Source organism: Lepisosteus platostomus, assembly GCF_059453375.1.
Source record: "Lepisosteus platostomus isolate fLepPlt1 chromosome 5 unlocalized genomic scaffold, fLepPlt1.hap1 SUPER_5_unloc_1, whole genome shotgun sequence".
Taxonomy (NCBI): Eukaryota; Metazoa; Chordata; class Actinopteri; order Semionotiformes; family Lepisosteidae; genus Lepisosteus; species Lepisosteus platostomus.
Genome location: NW_028291471.1, coordinates 525,785 through 532,674, shown reverse-complemented (window position 1 = coordinate 532,674; position 6,890 = coordinate 525,785). Strand labels below are relative to the sequence as shown.

Here is a 6,890-nt window from a genome sequence, read left to right as displayed (position 1 = left end):
TCTCAGTGGGGAGGAGAGCAGAGGGATGGAGCCAGTTCAGAGACGGGGGTGATTAGGAGGCCATGATGGGTAAAGACCAGGGGGGGAATCAGGCCAGGACACTGGGGTAACACCCCTACTCTTCTCCAGAGACACCCCGGGATTGTTAATGAGCACAGAGAGTCAGGACCTCGGTTTGACGTCTCATCCGAAGGACAGCGCCTGTTTACAGTCCAGTGTCCCCCGTCACTATACTGGGGCATCAGGACCCACACAGACCGCAGGGTGAGAGCGCCCCCTGCTGGCCCTACTAACACCTCTCCCAGCAGCAACCTTGGGGGGGGGGGGGGGGGGAAACAAAAGCTAAACAGATTTTTTAATTTATTGATGCTTAACAAAAGGTCATCAGTCCAGTCTGGGGCCCCTCAGCTTCAGTCCAGTGCAGTCTGGGGTCCCTCAGCTTCAGTCCAGACTGGGGTCCCTCAGCATCGGTCCAGCACAGTCTGCGGTCCCTCAGCTTCGGTCCAGACTGGGGTCCCTCAGCATCGGTCCAGCACAGACTGGGGTCCCTCAGCTTCAGTCCAGACTGGGGTCCCTCAGCATCGGTCCAGCACAGTCTGGGGTCCCTCAGCTTCGGTCCAGCACAGACTGGGGTCCCTCAGCTTCGGTCCAGTCTGGGGTCCCTCAGCTTCGGTCCAGCACAGTCTGGGGTCCCTCAGCTTCGGTACAGCATAGCCTGAGGTCCCTCAGCTTTGGTCCAGTCCAGTCTGGGGCCTCTCAGCTCCAGTCTAGTCCAGTCTGGGGCCCCTCAGCTCCAGTCCAGTCCAGTCTGGTGTCCCTCAGCTCCAGTGCAGTCCAGTGTGGGGTCCCTCAGCTTCAGACCAGCACAGTCTGGGGTCTCTCAGCTTCAGTCCAGCACAGACTGGGGTCCCTCAGCTTCGGCCCAGCAGTCTGGGGTCCCTCAGCTTCAGTCCAGACTGGGGTCCCTCAGCTTCGGTCCAGCACAGTCTGGTGTCCCTCAGCTCCAGTCCAGTCTAGTGCCTCTCAGCTCCGGTCCAGTCCAGTCTGGTGTCCCTAGGCTCCAGTCCAGTCGTCTGGTGTCCCTCAGCTCCAGTCCAGTCCAGTCCAGTCCAGTCCAGATCTTAGCAGGCACAGAACCAGGAAAGTAACCTGGAAAGTATATTGTTATTGCAGGTGTGAGGGACATAGACACAGACGTCACCATGACATCAAACAGCAAGAGGAGACTCCTCCTTGAATCACAGACATGACCGGGCGGCACCCCCCTGTCTGCTCACCTGCCCCTCCTCTTCCTCTTCTTGTCCTTCCCGGCAGCCTGCTCCTCTTCTCCCTCGCTCTTCCTCTCCTGAGCAACGGTCTCCGCCACCTCCATCGGCTCGTCCTGATCTTCTGTCTCCACCGACACGCAGCTCAGGAACATCAAAAAGACGCATCGGCGCTTCTGAAGCAGAGACAGGAGAGTCACGTTAAGAGTCGGACTGGACACTCCAGGACATGAACACTGCACTGAGAGAGAGAGGGGTTCATACAGACACACTGACTGGACACTCCAGGACATGAACACTGCACTGAGAGAGAGAGGGGTTCATACACACACACTGACTGGACACTCCAGTACATGAACACTGCACTGAGAGAGAGAGGGGTTCATACAGACACACTGACTGGACACTCCAGGACATGAACACTACACTAAGAGAGAGAGGGGTTCATACAGACACACTGACTGGACACTAGACAGGAGTAAAGAGAGGATCAGAGCATTACCCACCTTCTTTTTCTGCTGTCTCAGAGGAGGTGGTGATTGGACCTCCTCCAGCTGGAGTCCAAAGAGGGAGAGAGGGGGCAGGAGAGGGACAGCACAGGGAGAGAAAGAGAGAGACAGGTGAGTCAAGTGTCCCAAGAGCACAGAGACTCTGCTGAGACCACACTCGCAGTGAGTGAGCCTGGGTGTAGCCCACTAATACTGACCCACTGGACACCACAGGACAGAGAGGAGGAGAGAGACACACTGAGGACAGAGAGGAGGAGGAGAGAGACACTGACAGACAGGGCTGAAAGAGAGAGAGACAGAGAGGCAGGGACAGGCAGACAGCAGGCCGAGAGAGACACTGACAGACAGGGCTGAAAGAGAGAGAGACACTGAGACCCAGGGACAGACAAGACGGCGAAACTCCACCACAGACAGGACAGGGGGCAAGGTGGGACCAGCACTGACCTCCTTCCTCTCTCCTGCCGGAAGAGCTGTCTCCACCTCCTCTTCCTCCTGCAAGTCAAGAGACAGGCTGAGAGAGAGATGGGCTGGCAGGACATCGGCGAACAGAGCTGAAGTCAGAGAGCAGAGGAGACAGGCCCAGCTGGGACAACGCAGGACAGACAGAGAGGACAGACAGGGAGACACACGAAGAGACACAGGGAGAGAGACCCAGCTGGGACAACGCAGGACAGACAGAGAGCAGGGAGACACACGGAGAGAGAGAGGAGGGAGGGAGACCCAGCTGGGACAACGCAGGACAGACAGAGAGCAGGGAGACACACGGAGAGACACAGGGAGAGAGACCCAGCTGGGACAACACAGGACAGACAGAGAGCAGGGAGACACACGGAGAGAGAGAGGCGGGGGGAGACCTAGCTGGGACAACGCAGGACAGACAGAGAGCAGGGAGACACACGGAGAGACACAGGGAGAGAGACCCAGCTGGGACAACGCAGGACAGACAGAGAGCAGGGAGACACACGGAGAGAGAGAGGAGGGGGGGAGACCTAGCTGGGACAACGGAGGACAGACAGAGAGCAGGGAGACACACGGAGAGAGAGAGGAGGGAGGGAGACCTAGCTGGGACAACGCAGGACAGACAGAGAGACAGGTAGGGAGACACACGGAGAGACACAGGGAGAGAGACCCAGCTGGGCCAACGCAGGACAGACAGAGAGCAGGGAGACACACGGAGAGACACAGGGAGACAGACCCAGCTGGGACAACGCAGGACAAACAGAGAGCAGGGAGACATGGAAAGAGACAGGGAGAGAGGGACAGACACAAAGAAAAAGAGAGACTCAGACAGAAGGACAGAAAGACAGAAAGAGAGAAGTACAGATGGACAAAAAGACAGAGAAAAGGACAGAAAGACAGAGAAAAGGACAGAAAGACAGATGGACAGAAGGACAGATGGACAGAGAAAAGGATAGATAGAGTGATGGATAGAAAGACAGAAAAGGACAGAAAGACAGATGGACACAGAAAAGGACAGAAAGACAGAAGGACAGGATAGAGAAAAGGACAGATGGACAGAGGGACAGATGGACTGAAGGATAGATGGACAGACGGACAGATGGACGGACAGACGGACAGACTCTGCCCCACTTGCCTCGTCAGACATCTCCGCCTCTCTCCTTGCCCTCCGCACCGGGGAGCCCCAGGCGGGGCCTGGCGGGGCCGGGCGGGCGATGGGGGGCAGGACGGGTGGGGGCAGGGGCAGGGGCACCGCCCCGGGCAGCAGGGGGGGCTGGAGGGGCATGGCGGGGATGAAGGGGGGGCGGCGGGGCGGGGCGGTCAGGGGCCGGAGGGGGCCGGAGGGGGGGGCCGGGGGCGGGGGGCGGAGGGGGCTCTCGGGCGAGGACGGGGGGGACACCGAGCGGAACGAGCCGGGCGAGCCCGAGCGGGACGAGCCGGGCGACTCTGGGAGCTCCAGATGCAGCTCGGCCGCCCTCTCCAGCTTCTGGACGAGCTCGGGGAGACACGAAGACACCTCGGGATTCTGTCCAGCGGGGAGAGGGGGAGACACAACGCAGGGGGGATGAGGAGCAGAGACTACGCCTGGACAGGTGAGTGTGTACAGTGTGTCCAGTGAGAGTGTGGACAGGTGAGTGTGTACAGTGTGTCCAGTGAGTGTGGACAGGTGAGTGTGTACAGTGTTTCCAGTGAGAGTCTGGACAGGTGAGTGTGGACAGTGTGTCCAGTGAGAGTGTGGACAGGTGAGTGTGTACAGTGTGTCCAGTGAGTGTGGACAGGTGAGTGTGTACAGTGTTTCCAGTAAGAGTCTGGACAGGTGAGTGTGGACAGGTGAGTTTGTCCAGTGTGTCCAGTAAGAGTCTGGACAGGTGAGTGTGTCCAGTGTATCCAGTAAGAGTCTGGACAGGCGAGTGTGTCCAGTGTGTCCAGTAAGAGTGTGGACAGGTGTGTCCAACAGTAAGAAGCTGTCTTACCCTGTAACCCAGCTCAGGGGTGTTAGGGGGTGCTCTGTCTCCTCCCCAGATCTCACCTTCAGGTCGTGTGAAATGCCGGACCACTAGGAGACGCTGGAAACGAGGACACAAGACAGAGGTCAGGTCCACAGAGCTCACTCAATCACTACAGCAAGCAGAGACCTCTCGGCCATCAGGACTGTGGGGGTCAGTGTGCGGAGCTGTAGGGTTTCGGGAGTTTAGGGGTCAGTGTGGGGAGCTGTAGGGTATCGGGAGTTTAAGGGTCAGTGTGGGGAGCTGTAGGGTATCGGGAGTTTAGGGGTCAGTGTGGGGAGCTGTAGGGTATCGGGAGTTTAGGAGTCAGAGTGGGGAGTTATAGGGTATCGGGAGTTTAGGGGTCAGTGTGGGGAGCTGTAGGGTATCGGGAGTTTAGGGGTCAGTGTGGGGAGCTGTAGGGTATCGGGAGTTTAGGGGTCAGTGTGGGGAGCTGTAGGGTATCGGGAGTTTAGGGGTCAGAGTGGGGAGCTGTAGGGTAGATGTGGGGCACCGGGCCCACCACAGGGCGGCCGGTCCAGTCTCGCGGAAGGCGACCGGGTCAGACTTACGGAAAAGCACCGGGACTTGGGCCGGGACCTCTCCCGCTGCCAGTCCGGGTTCGGCCTGACCGGTGTGACCTGTGAAGACGCCAAACAGCCCATCTCCGAGACAGCTCTGACCAAATAGCCCAGCCCAGTCATGTCGAGACTAGGGGCCTTGGGTAGTCTCTACAGTGTGTCCAGTGAGAGTCTGGGACGTTCAGAGGCAATCTGTTCTCTCAGAAGGCTATAATGGACCTGCGACCCTGTGGACGGCGGGCGGGAGGGGTGGACTTACGACGCCTCGCCGGGCCTGGGTCCTGCTGCGACCGCGCACGGCCATGCGGCATCTCTGTCGGTCCATCGTCCTGCCGAGACAAGCAGAGTCACAGAGGGGAGGGGAGGGGAGGGGGAGGGGGCGGAGCCACACAGCTGGGCGGCTTGTTCCCCACCCCCGCCCTCCTCTGTGTACAGAAGAGCCTCCTGTCCTGACTGGAGGACCTCACCCAGCTGTGTCCTGAGAGAAGCCAGGGTATCAGCTTTGTTCCACACCCCCACCACCCTCTGTGTACAGAAGAGCCTCCTGTCCTGACTGGAGGAGCTCACCCAGCTCTGTCTGGACAGGAGCCAGGGTATCAGCTTTGTTCCACACTCCCGCCACCCTCGGTGTACAGAAGAGCCTCCTGTCCTGACTGGAGGAGCTCACTCAGCTGTGTCTGGAGAGAAGCCAGGGTATCGGCTTCAACCACAGGGCTGGGCAGCTTGTTCCCCACCCCTACCACTCTCTGTGTAGAGGTGCACCTCCTCTCAATATCTTTTTACAGCACGATCACACCCATAAGAGTGGAGTAACGGTAAAAAAAACAACTTATTTCTCCACTTATTTTGTTATTTCTCGCCAGCGGCGCTTTTGACTGACTTACCGATTGCACGGGGATTCTGAAGAGCGATTCTGAAGCTGAAACTAACGATCTAAGTCGAAGTAACTTTATTGGAAGAAACACGTATTTAGAAAAGACTATATAGCGCTTTCCTCCTCTTCTCTCTTCACTCCTCTGAGCTCACGGGGCTCCGGCGCCGCCCCCCGCTAGAATCCGCCGCTCTGTGACGTCAGGCGGCTCATTGTGACGCCTCCGTGACGTCGCCCCAAACGCGCTCACGGCTCGGCCGCGAAACAAAAATGGCCGGCATTTTTCACGGTTGCTGTTTTTTTTTGGGTGGACATTTTATTTTTCCAACTCTCGGCGGCCAGCCGGGTGTCCCTGTACGACCCCGGTAGTCGCCACCTCGGACAGGCAGGGGAAACGGGTCCAGGTGTTTCCGGCCCAAGGGTTACAAAAGCTGCACTTGAATTTAAAGACAAAATCACGTCGAGGGCGCATTCAGCACCCCCACGTCCAACACGGGTTTCCGTGGGGTTTGGTTCAGTGAAATTAGCACCCCCCCCCCCCGACCCCCAAATCAAAGAAAGACCAACCTCCACCCCCCTCTAGCGCCCAAGGGCGTAAATTTCGGGCCACGCCACGTCCAAAAAACACAGGTCCCCCCCCCCCCGTCCTGCGGGGAAAAGAAACGCCATTTTCTTTTCCGAGCGCTGCGTGGGACCTCACGACCCCCCCCCCCCCCCCAAAAAAAACGGGCTTCGCAAACGAGGAAAACCAGGCACGTCGACCTCTCTACAACACCACCCGGTTGTTTCTGTTTCAGACCGTGGGAAAAAAATAAATAAAATTTCGCCCCTCACCGACCGCTGCGCAAAAAAACACAACTTCACGCTACAGAAACGGCCTGTGTGAGGGGGGACACGGGAAAAAAATAAAACCTGCGTGTTTTCGGCAGAGTAAGCTCAGCGGGGAAACTCCCTGAATCTCGGGGTTGCTTCTTGAACCCCGAAAACGACCTTTTTTCTCTCTCTCGTTTTCTTGGTGTCTGGGACGTTCACGAACTCCACCGCGTCGGTGCGATTCCCAGCGAGACTTGAACATAACCCCCCCCCCCGTGGAGCCACAGCGCCCCCGTGTGGCCGAGAGGACCACCACCCGCAGGGCTGAGCTTTTACTGCCGTGTCCCGCTTTCACTCTGGCGATGAAGGAGGGAATCAAGGAGGAGAATTAATATTGTGATCCACCA

General features: G+C 58.1%; 1 long non-coding RNA gene across 1 annotated transcript; it reads right to left on the bottom strand.

Annotated features, from left to right (window-relative positions):
- Window positions 1–554: 554 nt before the first annotated feature.
- On the bottom strand, window positions 555–2,107 carry LOC148638415 (uncharacterized). Its single transcript, XR_015931051.1, has 3 exons — window positions 1,772–2,107; window positions 1,278–1,441; window positions 555–1,149 (listed from the first exon to the last, which is right to left on the bottom strand). It is a non-coding gene; the product is annotated as an uncharacterized LOC148638415 (long non-coding RNA).
- Window positions 2,108–6,890: the final 4,783 nt, after the last annotated feature.